The sequence below is a fragment of the Panthera tigris genome, chromosome A1 (genome assembly GCF_018350195.1).
Source record: "Panthera tigris isolate Pti1 chromosome A1, P.tigris_Pti1_mat1.1, whole genome shotgun sequence".
In the NCBI taxonomy this organism is placed as follows: Eukaryota; Metazoa; Chordata; class Mammalia; order Carnivora; family Felidae; genus Panthera; species Panthera tigris.
The window spans coordinates 179,464,592-179,478,594 of record NC_056660.1 but is presented as its reverse complement, the minus strand read 5'-3'; the positions used below and the strand labels follow the sequence as shown (position 1 = coordinate 179,478,594).

At 41.4% G+C, this 14,003-nt stretch overlaps 1 long non-coding RNA gene across 2 annotated transcripts in view; it reads left to right on the top strand.

Annotated features, from left to right (window-relative positions):
- Positions 1 to 65: 65 nt before the first annotated feature.
- The window catches only part of LOC122240389, a 38,197-nt gene continuing 24,259 nt past the window's right edge, over positions 66 to 14,003 (top strand). For both annotated transcript variants that reach the window (XR_006220063.1, XR_006220064.1), the window contains exons 1-2: positions 66 to 260; positions 2,006 to 2,108. This is a non-coding gene — a long non-coding RNA (uncharacterized LOC122240389). The remainder of the gene's footprint in view (positions 261 to 2,005; positions 2,109 to 14,003) is intronic.

Below are 14,003 nucleotides of genomic sequence, written 5' to 3'. Positions count from 1 at the left end.
CTCCGGGTCGCGATGCCCCGGTCTCTGGCTGCAGCTTTCCAGTCGGACTACGAAGCCCAGGCTGCATCGCAGTCCCTCCTCTGAGGCCCCTCCGCTTCCGGAGGTCGCCTCAGCGTGGTCCCAGAGAGAAGGGGCGGGGCCTTAATCACGCCAGCGAGGAGGCGACCAATGGTGGCTGAGTTGGGCGGGCTGCGAAAGTCTGGGGCTCAGGCTTCACCCCGCGGCTGGAAAAGAAGGGGAAGGGTACTATGTCTGTGCAGGTACTGTCATGGCTGTCTGTAAGTCGCAGCCTTCCCCTGGAGGTAGAAAACCTGGTCATTGGGCGGTGGAAAGCACTAAACACAGGGCTGTGGAGCCGCTCTTTAGGCAGACCGTTGAATGCATTTGTAAATTAAAGTCATTCACAACGGGACCCTCTGGCTTAAGAGACACCTCAAATGTTATGGGGTTGGAATACTAATAATAGCAATAAAAATAATAATTAATATTTATGGAATGCGTACCATGTCCTAGGCACTCTGCTAAGCACTTTTTGTGGAATTATTTAGTTCGATTGAGCAACCTTGTAAACTGCCTACAATTATTTTATTATCTACCATTTTGAAGATGGGGTGGGACCTGAGGAGTTAAATAAATTGGGAAACACGTGCTCTTTGCCACAGTTCCGTGGTCCCTTCAGGGGCCCTGCAGTCCAGCTTCCTCTTTCCAAAGGGGGAAATTTCCAGAGAAGAAAATTAGATTTTCCAGTTCTCACAGCAAAGCCAGAGACCCCTTTCTCAATGCCCCCTATTTCCTGAGTCTTCTAGCTGGAACAGGAAGGGATGGCATTGAGCATCTTTTCCTGGCCTCCCCTCCACCTCTGTCCGCCAGTAAGCTGACCAGGAATTCAGTGACTTTGGCAACAGATGGTCTGAGAGTTGGCAATGGATGATTGAGCTTTATTGCCCCTCTCTTATGGAGGATGAGACAAGGATCGTAAATATGGACAGGAAGGGACACAAACTACCAGGGAGCAAGTACTGAGAGCTTACTTTTAAAATTTTAATTTAGGGGTGCCTGGGTGGCTCAGTTGGTTGAGCATCCCACTCTTGATTTCAGCTCAGGTCATGTTCCCTGGGTCCTGGAATCAGGCCCTCGTGTCGCTTTGCTATGGAGCCTGCTTATGATTCTCTCTCTCTCTCTGTCTCTCCCCGCCCCCCCCCCCCACTCGTGCCTTTTCTCTCTCTCAAATAAGAATAAATACATTAATTAATTTAATTTAATTTAATTTAAATGTAATCCTCACAACCACCTTTTGAAATATAATGATTAAGAACTGCAGACTTGAATGTACATCTTGGTCCTATACCTTGGCAATAAATTTGGGCAAATTACTTCATCTGTCTGAGTCTCATTGGAAATAATGATGTCTATGTTCCTTGGGGTTGGATTAGATGAGGGTTAGATGAAAGAAGGGATATATAAAGTAGTTAACTCACTGCCTGTCATATGGGTAGTGATCTGTAAGCGATGACTACATCTATGATTGCTGTTGTTATCCTTATTGTAAAGATGAAGAAAGATTATCTACACTGTTTGCCTAAAGTAATTATTTGGGATTGGACCTCAAGTTTAATTGGTACTTTGTGGTTCCTTATTTTTTGTTTTTTTGACCCCAGTTTTCACATTTGTCGTTTAGAAATATAATTTTATTTATATTTTTTATAGAAACATTTTTCTGAGCTCCCGATATCTGACCTGATCTCTGAACCATGAGTGGTAGACTTAACCTTCTTTTCCTCTTTTTTTCCCTCTTGTCATTCCATCCCATATGGAGCTGTAGATATTCTTAAATGGTCCTGTTTGCCCACAATTTTATTGGGTGAGAATCATGATTTCTGATCAGACATGGCTTCAAAGAGTGTTCAGTATCTAATATGATTCACCCGCTGGTTTTGTAAAAATATACATACCCTGTTCTCTACCAGCATATATCTTTCAGTTATTTCCTGCTTTTTTTTGACAGCATCAGCTTGGGAGTCAGAAGGGAAGTGATATGTGTGTCTTGTGATAGGCTGGCCAAGGACCAAGAGGAAGGAGAGCTAAAATGAGAAGCCATAAGAATTTGGGTGAGTTTTGGACACAAGCTTTTGCTAGTTTCCGTGGCCACAGAGACGAGTGTACATGTGGATGACTTAGTTCAATTTAGCTAAGTTAGGCTTACGCTGGTGATGCTGTGTCCCAGAAAACTACTGAACTTTGAACAGTGAGAATTCTAGTCTCAGCTCAGCCATGGAATTTCTTCTTCTTTTTTAAAAAAATTTTTAACATTTATTCATTTTTTGAGAGAGAAAGAGACACAGCATTAGTGGGGGAGGGGCAGAGAGAGAGGGAGACATAGAATCTGATTTTTTAACGATTATTCATTTTTTGAGAGAGAAAGAGACAAAGCATGAGTGGGGGAGGGGCAGAGAGAGAGGGAGACATAGAATCTGATGCAAGCTCCAGGCTCTGAACTAACAGTACAGAGCCCAACGTGTGGCTCGAACTCACGGACTGTGAGATCATGACCTGAGCCAAAGTCGGACGATCAACCAACTGAGCCACCCAAGCACCCCGATCAGCCACTGAATTTCAGTGTGGTCCTGGGAAAGTCCTGTTTCCTCTCTAGGTTTCAGATTACCCATCTTTAAAATGAAACAATTGAGGTTTCTTCTGTCTCTGATTTTTGAGGTTCACTAAAATATGTCTCTTTTTCAGGAACATTATGAGATGTGTTCAACTGCATTTTCCTTTAAGTTTTGTTCCAGTGGTATTGAAACTGACAGGTTATCCTGCTTCGGTTTTTGGCCAGAAACTTTCTTCTGCATCCCCTATTGACTATCAGCCCCATCCCTCCCTCCAGTACTGTTTGGTTAACTGCATTTTCTCTCTTCTCTATCATGTCATAAAAACCCCTCCCAGCAGGGTGAGTGTGAGAGTTGGGGAGAGTATCTAAAGGGGCCAAGAGACTGTGTTCCTGTTTCAATATTTATAGCTTATCACACACAAAAAATTCACCCTATCTTGCAGAGGAATAGAGGAGAATGGACACATCCTCATTTTGCTTTTGCTGAGTGTGTGTCAATGGAGATAGGTGGTAGATCATACCTAATGATGCTGATGAGGTCTCCTGGCATAAAGTAAACACACACACATACACCTTGGCTTCAAAGCGCAGACCAAGCTTGTAACAGTGGATTCTATCTCTAATTAGATGGTCAAGAGCATGCTCCAGTCAGACCTTGGCTCCACAAACTCAAACCAGCATCTCACTGTGGGAGGGCATCATTACTATAAGCATCACCATCATGACAATGGAAACACAATTTTATCCAGCAAATGTTAACTGAGATTTAACTATGTTCTAGGCACTGGAATACATGCTAGGAGAAGAGAGAAGTGAAAAAGAGAGAAATAATAATCAAGTTAACAAATCAGTGAACAAGAATAGGCTGTGGTGAGTGATGTGAAGGAAATCAGGTGGATGTGTGAGGGCAGAGAAGGAGGGCTCTATTTTAGTTTGGATGGTCAGGGAAGGCTTCTCCAAGGAGGTAGTGTATGAACTGGAATCCTTGCAGATTTCTGGGGAAGACAGAGGTGTGACTGGCACTGGAGGTAGGTTTGGCTTGAGGAACAGAGCAGAGTATGGGCAGTAAAGAGTAAAGTGGAGTAAAGTGATTGGAGGTACAGTTGGAGAGGTGAGCATGCTGGACCTTGAGGACCCCTGGAAATTTTCAAGTGGGAGATTGACATGATCTGTGATTTTAGAAAGCCACTCTGGCTACAATGTGGAGAATGGATAGATTGGAGAGGTTCCATGACTTGGAAATGGAAAGGCTCCTCCCTCGCCCTCCTGGCCCACATGCAAGCAGTCAACATGTCTAAGGGGCTCCAGGAACACTCTGGGAAGTGTGTGAGAACTTGAATCAGTGTGGTGGCAGCAGAGAGGGAGAGAAGTTCTGGGATGAGAACTTCATTTAACAACTGCTTACTGAACTCCTATAGTGTGCCAGTTAACATTCTAGGTTTTGGGGGTATGGTTAAGAACAGGACAAAGTCCTGCCCTCCTGGAGTCTACATTTCAAAGGAGACCTAGATAGTAAACAAGTAGACTCTTGTCTCATTGGTTAACCATAATATTTTAGAAAGTATAAATGCTATGAAGATAAAGTGGGACAGAGATCAGGAGTGATAGGGCTGTTTGAGATACAGAGCTAGTGAAGTGGATTAGGGGAAGGAAAGGGAGGTAAGAGGACAGGTTTTAGGGTGTGGTAGTGTCACTTGCCAAGGAGCATGGGGAATAAGTAAATGGGAAGTCAAGGGTTCTGCCTTGGCCTTGTTGGTCCTCCAGGACCTTCCTCTCCTGAAATTGGGGATGCAGTCCATGTTTTGTCATAGTGGTCAGCATGTTTGAACACTTGGTGGTTTGTATCATAGAGGCTCCCAGCTGGGGTGTCACATACCTCTGCCCTGCCCGGGGATGAGTTCCCTTGGACATTCCTTGTGGGGACAGGGAAGATCCTCTGGAGCTCCACTCGGACCACTGAGCCCTGCTTTCTGGCACTTTAACCTAACAAGTCCAGATATGATCTCATCATCCTCCTCCCCCTCTTCTCCTGCCTTCTCACTTTCCTAAAGGCCCTGTCTCAGCTGGTGGTGCCAGCATCCACCCACTTGCCAACACAGAAATCTGGGAGTCATCCTGGACTCTTCTCGCCCCTTCCCAGCCCACATCTGACCAGTCACTAAGTCCTCTCGCTGCTGTCTTCATGTCTGTTAACTTCTATCCAACCTCACCACTCTCATCTGAGCACCAGCGTCCACATCTCCCATGTCTACTCTTAAAGGCTCTTTCTGCCTCTTGACTGGCTTTTTTCCATCTACCTTCCTTACTGATGCCAGAGTGAGTTTTCTCAAAAGCGAACTGGACCGTACCATTTCCAGGGCTTAGAACCATGGCTCTCCCCCAGTGCTGTCTTCAGGATGAAATCCAGCCCCTTAGCCTGAGATATAAGACACATTATGATTGGCTGGTGTAAACTTCTTTAGCTGCTTCCCTTGTATTTGTGCACCCTCATTATATATGCTTTGATAAGATAAAAGCTGCTTCTAGCAAATGGAGTACATTGTACTGCCTGATGCTGTCACCCCTTTTGCATGTGGAAGACTCTCTTCTTGAGTTCCCATTGAGCACCTATTCATACTTTAAAACCCAGCCCAGAAATCCCCACCTCCTCTGGAAAGACTTCTTTTCCTTCATGCTACTTCTGGTCCCAGCACAAGCTTCTCCTTGCCATTCTTTGCATAGTAATATAATGATGCCTTTACTTACCAAATGAACTCTTTCAAGTCTAGGACCGTGACTTATTCTTTTTGGTATCCCCAAGCTTAGCATGGGGGCTAACCCAGAATAGTGGCTCACAAATAAATAAATTGGATGAGTTTGGGTCCAAGACCTTCAAATGCAACCTGGAAACTCTCAGCCTTCTAGAAACTTCTAAGAACCAGTAAGTATTGGCAACAAAGGCAGTTTAGCAGGAGTGAATCATTGTCCTTTATGGGGTTAATACTGAAGAGAGTATGACCTGGGAGCCATCCTGTACTTCCTAACATTGTGTTTAATCAAGGGCACCTCTAATTACAGCTGGGCCTCTTCCTGGGCCTAGGACACCTGTAAGACTGTATTTATCAAGGCTTTGACCAGGTTAGAGTAGAGTTTAATGGTAAAAGCTAGGCATCACAATTAGGCAGAATTAGGTTTTGATCTTTGGTTGGTTGTGCAACTTTGGAGTGGTAATTTTACTTCTTTATGTCTTGGTCTCCTCATCTATAAAATGAGGATAAAAAAGGCTCCCGTGCCTTTGTAAAGATGAAATGACTTCCTGCATCTGAAGTGCTTAACATAGTACCTATCATATGGGAGCAAAAGTGTGGCCTTACTGGGAACTATTAGAGAAACAAAGCATTCATGCTTATATTTGAGCCTCAGTGTAAATGTCCCTTCTTCTCTTACTAGCGCACTCAAGCTGACTGCATTAGGGTGGCTGTTGACCTTGTAAAACATGAGTACTTTGTTCATAGCATTCATCATGAGACTATTTATGTCACATTTAGTCTGATGTCCTCATTCAGCTTAGAAAGCTCCTAGAAGGCAAGGACTCTGGTCTTTAATCCTCAACTCTTAACACAGTTACTGGCCCATAGAAAGCTCTCACTGACTATTTGAATGAATGTAAAAGCCTTCCCTACTGGCATGCTATGTTGGCATGGGGCATTTGTGTGTGTGTGTGTGTGTGTGTGTGTGTGTGTGTGTGTGTGTGTGTGTGTAGGGGGTGTTATTTGGTGAGATTAGCATGGTAGAAAGCCCATACTGATGGAGAATGGGGGCAGACTCTGGTTAGCAAGCTCTGTACCAATGAAACAAGACACTAAGAGCACATAAGGACAGGCCCTTCATCATAGGATTTTTAAGGCTGTCACTGCCTTAGGCTATGAGGCCAGTGTGTATAATAAGAATAGTTTGCATAGTTGTACTTTGGAAATCAGGGCTCTGACAGAGTTTAACCAACTACCCGTTAAGAATAGCTAGCTTGTAGGAACTTAGAACCTTAAGAACATTCCAAAACTGGGAATAATCCACAAAAAATTATTTTTTTACTTACTTTGAAAAGCAGGATTAAGAAAACCCCACCCACCTTTTCACTATTCTCTGTATCTACAAGACAAATTATCAGACCCTTCCTGTGCACAAGCCCACAGATGGGAGGATAAAGGAGTCAGGAACAAACCGTGTGCTTCACACAAAGTCACTGCATGAGGGATAAGGAAGAGTGAAGAGTATAATGTGGTGGCCAGGCTAGATGCCATTCAAACTGTGGCCCACGGGGCAGTGCTGACCCCTGCCTGGGATTAGCTCCCAGTGGGGTAGGGAGCTTGCAGCAAAATGTACATCAATTGCCTCACTGACTGACACACTGTTTTTAGTTCAGTTGGTACTCTTTTCCTAGCAAGATATACTCCATGAAGGTGGCATTTCACTGTTTTACATGTTGGCCCAGTTTGTCACTATCTTAGGCTTGGACCAGTAACAAGTAGTTCACAGGCCTAGAGCATGGACTTTGAAGTTGGTCAGACTTGGCTGTACTACTTAAGCAAGTCCTCTAAGTTGTCTGAGCTTTAGATTCCAAATCTGGAAAATGGAGATTTATTCTTGACCAACAACATTTTGAGCACATACTAGATTCTAGGAACTATTCTGCAAGCTGAGGCTATTGCAGTGACCTTGGCTGATAGGATTCCTGCTTTCAAGGGGCCTGCAGATAAAGAAGTGAGATAATTCCAGTTTACAATACATGCTATGAGAAAGTCAACTAACTCTTTAATGTGTAAAAGATTGGTTGATTAGGGAATGGTTGACTTCCATTTAAGTGTGAGAAGGAGCCAGTCAAGCAAAGAACTTAAGGATGAGTGTTCCAGGCAGAGAGAAGAGTATGTGCAAAGGCTCTGAGGCACATTGGTGAAACAAGATGACTAGTGTCTGGAGTGGAGTAAAGGAGGTGAGGTGAGAGAGAATCCAGTTCATGCAGGTCTAGTAGAACACAGAGAAGGGTTTGGATTCCAGTCTTAAAGCAATGCAAAACCATTGGAGGGTTTTAAACCGGATTATAAAGTTTCTTGGAAACCATGTTAAAGAGTTTGGACTTAATCCAAAGCACAACAGAGACCCATCAAAGATTTAAAAGCAGGGGAGTGTCAGGATTAGAACTAGGTTTTAGAAAGTTTACTCAGGCCTGGTAAAGGTAAGGTGGTGGCTTAGGTGGGGCTCAGGCGAAGATTCCAGCAGTGGGAATGAATAAATAAGTGTTAAGATTGATTGAATTAACATCATTAATTAGACCACAAGTTTCCTTATGTCATGAGCCTTACCAACTCTTGCTTTGGATGTTTTATAGCATAAACAGATTTTTGTCAAAGTCAATTTTTAATTAATATCCAATTAGTTGAATTGACTAGCTAACAGAAAAGCAGCTTAACTTCTCCATTTACTCTACAGAAGCTGAGTCCTTAAGCACAAGGCTGATCTTGTCCATGCTGTGGATGTCTGTCCTTTTATCTTGTTCTTTCTCATTTGTTTACATTGATGCTTAAGGCTAGAAGGTGAGTTGGTTTTCAGTAGCAACTGAACTGGAGCCATTTTCATCTGGAACCACATAAATGCTTAAGCCCTGTTTGGAATGTCTGCTTCCACAGTCATCCAGCCACAGAGCCCATGGCACAAGGCAAGCTGGTAGGTACTTGGCCAGCCTGCTTAATAGAATTGTCAATGCTCCCACGTGAGAAAAGACCTATTCATTACCAGAGGCTTTGCTAGCCAACACTGGCTCAACCAATATCAAGTAACAATGATGAGAAATGTTTATGGAATAGCTACTATGTACCAGGTACTGGGCTAAGGATTTACATTTATCCTCTGATTTTAAACCTCACAACAATCTTAAACAATAGATGTTCTCAATTAACTCCATTTGATTAATTAGTTAATTAATTTTTAAATGTGTGGGGTTTTTATTATTTATTTATTTATTTATTTTTACTTTCATTTTTTAAAATTTACATCCAAGTTAGTTAGCATATAGTGCAATAATGATTTCAGGAGTAGAATCCAGTGATTCTTCCCATACATATAACATCCAGTGCTCATCCCAACAAGTGTCCCCCTAATGCCCTTGCCAATTTAGCTCATCCCTCCACCCACACCTCCTCCAGTAACCCTCAGTTCTCTATATTTAAGATTCTTTTATGGTTTGTCCCCCTCCCTGTTTTTTATATTATTTTTGCTTCTCTTCCCATCTGTTCATCTGTTTTGTATCTTATATTCCACATGTGAGTGAAGTCATATGGTATTTGTATTTCTCTGACTAATTTTGCTTAACATAATACACTCTGGTTCCATCCACGTTGTTACAAATGGCAAGATTTCATTCTTTTTCATCACCAAGTAGTATTCCGTTGTGTGTGTGTGTGTGTGTGTGTGTGTGTGTGTATACACCACATCTTCTTTATCCATTCATCCATCAATGGACATTTGGGCTCTTTCCATACTTTGGCTATTGTTGATAGCACTGCTTTAGCATTGGGGTGCATGTGTCCCTTTAAAATAGCACACCTGTATCTTTTGGATAAATACGTAGTAGTGCAATTGCTGGGTCATATGGAAGTTCTATTTTTAATTTTTTGAGGAACCTCCATACTGTTTTCCAGAGTGGTTGCACTGGTTTGCATGCCACCAACAATGCAAAAGAGATCCTCTTTCTGCGCATCCTCGCCAGCATCTGTCATTGTCTGAGCTGTTAATTTGAGCCATTCTGACAGGTGTGAGGTGGTATCTTATTGTGGCTTTGATTTGTATGTACCTGATGATGGGTCATGTTGAGCATTTTTTCATGTGTCTGTTAGCCATCTGGATGTGTTCTTTGGAAAAGTGTCTTTTCATGTCTTTTGCCCATTTCTTCACTGGATTGTTTTTTGGGGTGTTAAGTTTGATAAGTTCTTTGTAGATTTTGGATACCAGCCCTTTATTTGATATGTCATTTGCAAATATTTTCTCCCATTCTATTGGTTGCCTTTTAGTTTTGCTGATTGTTTCCTTCACCATGCAGAAGATTTTTATCTTGATGAGGTCTCAGTAGTTCATTTTTGCTTTTGTTTCCCTTGCCTCTGGAGACGTGTTGAGTAAGAAGTTTCTGCCTGAGTAAGAGGTTTTTGCCTGCTTACTCCTCTAGGGTTTTGATGGTTTCCTGTCTTATGTTTAGGTCTTTCATCCATTTTGAGTTTATTTTTGTGTATGGTGTAAGAAAGTGGTCCAGGTTCATTCTTCTGCATGTTGCTGTCCAGGTTTTCCAACACCATTCACTGAAGAGATTGTCTTTATTCCATTGGATATTCTTTCCTTCTTTGTCAAAGATTAGTAGGCCATACGTTTGTGAGTCCATTTCTGGGTTCTCTATTCTGCTCCATTGATCTAAGTGTCTGTTTTTATGCCAGTACCATACTGTCTTGATGATTATAGCTTTGTGATACAGCTTGAAGTCCAGGATTGTGATGCCTCCTGCTTTGGTTTTCTTTTTCTGGATTGCTTTGGCTATTCAGGGTCTTTACTGGTTCCATACAAATTTTAAGATTGTTTGTTCTAGCTCTGTGAAGAATGCTGGTGTAATTTTGATAGGGATTGCATTGAATATGTAGATTGCTTTGGGTAGTATTGACACTTTAACAGTATTTATTCTTCCAATCCATGAGCATGGAATATTTTTCCGTTTTTTTTGTGTGTCTTCTTCAGTTTCTTTCATAAGCGCTCTATAGTTTTTAGTGTATAGGTTTTTCACCTCTTTGATTAGGTTTATTCCGAGGTATTTTATGGGTTTTGGTGCAATTATAAATGGGATCGATTCCTTGATTTCCCTTTCTGCTGCTTCATTTTTGGTGTATAGAGATGCAACCAATATCTGTGAATTGATTTTGTATTCTGTGACTTTGCTGAATTCATGAATAAGTTCTAAGAGGTTTTTTGGTGGAATCTTTTGGGTTTTCCATATACAGTATCATGTCATCTGTGACGAGTGAAAGTTTGACCTCCTCCTTGCCAATTTGGATGACTTTTATCCCTTTGTGTTGTCTGATTGCTGAGGCCAGGACTACCAATCCGCTGTTGAATAACAGTGGTGAGAGTGGACATCCCTGTCGTGTTCCTGACATATGTTCCTGAAACTGAGAGCTTTCCCCATTGAGTATGATATTAGTGGTGGGTCTTTCATATATGGCTTTTATGATCTTGAGGTATGATCCTTCTATCCCTACTTTCTTGAGGATTTTTATCAAGAAAGGATGCTTTATTTTGTCAAGTGCTTTCTCTGCATCTATTGAGAAGATCATGTGGTTCTTGTCCTTTCTTTTATTAATGTAATATATTGCATTCATTGATTTGTGGATATTGAACCAGCCTTGCATCCCAGGTATAAATCCCACTTGATCATGGTGAATAATTCTTTTCAATTTTTTTTTAATGTTTATTTATTTTTGAGAGACAGAGAAAATGAGTGAGTGGGGGAGAGACAGAAGAGAAGGAGACACAGAATCTGAAGCAGGCTCCAGGCTCTGGGCTTTCAGCACAGAGCCCAGTGCAGGGCTCAAACTCACAAACTGCAAGATCGTGACGTAAGCCAAAGTCAGACACTTAACCGACTGAGCTACCCCAGTGCCCCTGTTATTTCTTTTAATGCATTGTTGGATCCCGTTGGCTAGTATCTTGTTGACAATTCTTGTATCCATCTTCATGAGGGAAATTGGTCTATAGTTCTATTTTTTTTAGTGGAGTCTTTGTGTGGTTTTGGGATCAAGGTAATTCTCATAGAATGGGTTTGGAAATTTTCTTCTATTTCTATTTTTTGGAACAGCTTTAAAAGAATTGGAGTTAACTCTTCTTTGAATGTTTGGTAGAATTCCCCTGGAAAGTCATCTGACCCTGAACTCTTGTTTTTTGGGAGGTTTTTGATTACTAATTCAATTTCTTTACTGGTTATGGGTCTGTTCAAATTTTCTATATCTTCCTGTTTCAGTTTTGGTAGTTTATATGTTTCTATGAATTTGTCCATTTTTTACAAATTGCCCAATTTATTAGCATATAATTGCTCATAATATTCTCTTAGTGTTTTTATTTCTGCAGTGTTGTTTGTGACCTCTCCTTGTTCATTTATTATTTTATTTATGTGGGTCTTTTCCTTTTTCTTTTTGATCAAACCAGCCAGGGGCTTATCAATTTTGTTAATTCTTTCAAAGAACCAGCTCCTAGTTTCATTGATTTGTTTTTTTGGTTTTTTTTTTACTTTGATAGCATTGATTTCCACTCCAGTCTTTATTATTTCCTGTCTTCTGCTGGTTTGGGGTTTTATTTGCTGTTCTTTTGCCAGCTGTTTAAGGTGTAAGGTAAGGTTGTGTATCTGAGGCCTTTCTTCCTTTTTAAGGAAGGCTGTATTGACACATTAAATGTGTGGGTTTTTTTAAAAAAGATTTTATGTTTTTTCATTTGAGAGAAAAAGAGTGTGAGTGGGGGAGGGGCAGAGAGAGAGAAAGTGAGAGAAAGAATCCCAATCAGGCTCCTTACTGTCAACCCAGAGTGTGACATGGGGCTTTAACTCACAAACCATGAGATCATGACCCGAGCCAAAACCAAGAGTTAGATGCTTAACTAATTGAGCCACCCAGGTGTCCCTAAAAGATTTTATTTTTAAATAATCTCTATACCTAACATGAGGCTCGAACTTAAACCTCGACATCAAGAGTTGCATGTTCCATCAACTAAGCCAGCCAGGTGTCCCTTAACTCCATTAAAAACATTTTTTTTTAAATGTTTATTTATATATTTTGAGAGAAAGAGCACACCCACATAAAGTGGGGGAGGGGCAGAGATAAGGGGAGAGAGAGAGAATCCCAAGCAGGCTCCTTCTGTCAGCACAGAGCCTGACCTGGGGCTCAGTCTCATAGTGCATGAGCCTGTGGCACAGTTCATCATGACCTGATCCAAAATCAAGAGTTGGATGCTTAACCGACTGAGCCATCCAGGTACCCTCCACTTTACTCCATTTTAAAGAGAAAGAAACTGGCAATCAGAGAGGCTAAGTAACTTATCAAATGTCATACAACTAATAGGATGCTGACCAGGATTTGTACCTAGTTCTCTTTGATCCCAAAGCCTTGTGTCATTTTAATAGTAATATTTTAATAGTAACTTTTAATTCATTTTATATGTTAGTGATTCTTTATTATTATTAAGGTTTTGTATATATATATTAAGGTTATTGTTTTAATTCAAGCAATTTAAGATTACATAAAGTAACTACAGCAAATATTTGTCCTGGTTTTCTATTGCTGTGTAAAAAATCACTCCAAAGCTTAGTGACTTTAAAGAAACAGCAATAATTTAATTATCTCTCATGGTTCTGAGGTCTGCCTGGGTTTAGCTAATACTATCTCACTCACTGTCTTCTGTGCGGTTACAGTTGGTTATTGGCTGGGGCTGGCTGGAATCTTCTTAAAGCTTTCTTACTCCCGTGTGGCTATAGACTGGGACCTTAGTGGGGCTGTCTGCTGGAACACAATCCCTTGGCCTCTCCCTGTGGCCTGGACTCCTTACAGCATGATGGGTGGGATCCAAAAGCAAGAATTTCAAGAAAGAGGAAATAGAAGCTGCTCATTTCTTAAGGACTGGGCGAGAAACTGGCACAGTACCACTTCTCCTGTTTTCTGTTGATCAAGCAGTCATTGAGAGAAAGAGACCATTCTTCCATAGTAGGAATGTCAAAAAGTTGCAAGGTCAGATTTTCAAACTATCACAGTCTGCCTCTGATCACAAATTACGTTCTTCCTTCACTCAAAAGGCAGTTGGCCCATCCCAAGACTCTCCCAAACAGTTAATGGCATCATGGACAGACATGAAGTCCAGAATCTCATCTTCTCTATTACTTCCAGGTGTAGATGAGGTACCTTGAGTGTTGATCCTTAGTTACAGCTTTTCAAGAATGCTTTGAGTATCTGTGAACTAAAAAAGACAGGTTATTCATCTTCCACACCCAATGTACAATATTGGAATCGGCATCGGAAAACTGTAGCAAGCATTATAGTTTCCTTGGTTAGGACCAATTCTCTGTAGTGATCTCTGCAGCTCTTCCTCCCATGCTCTTGGTTCTACCTTCTGAATTTAACCTTCCTTTTCCATGGAACATAAACTGTGTTTTCCTGGAGTAGTTTCTGAACCTGCTTCCTGCCCGTAGAAGTTCTGGAATACAAAGCCCTTTTTTTCCACCTTACACTATCTCCTCCTTTTTAGTTCAACCTCATTCTAATACGTACCTATTTTTTTTTTTTAACGTTTATTTATTTTTGAGACAGAGAGAGACAGAGCATGAATGGGGGAGGGTCAGAGAGAG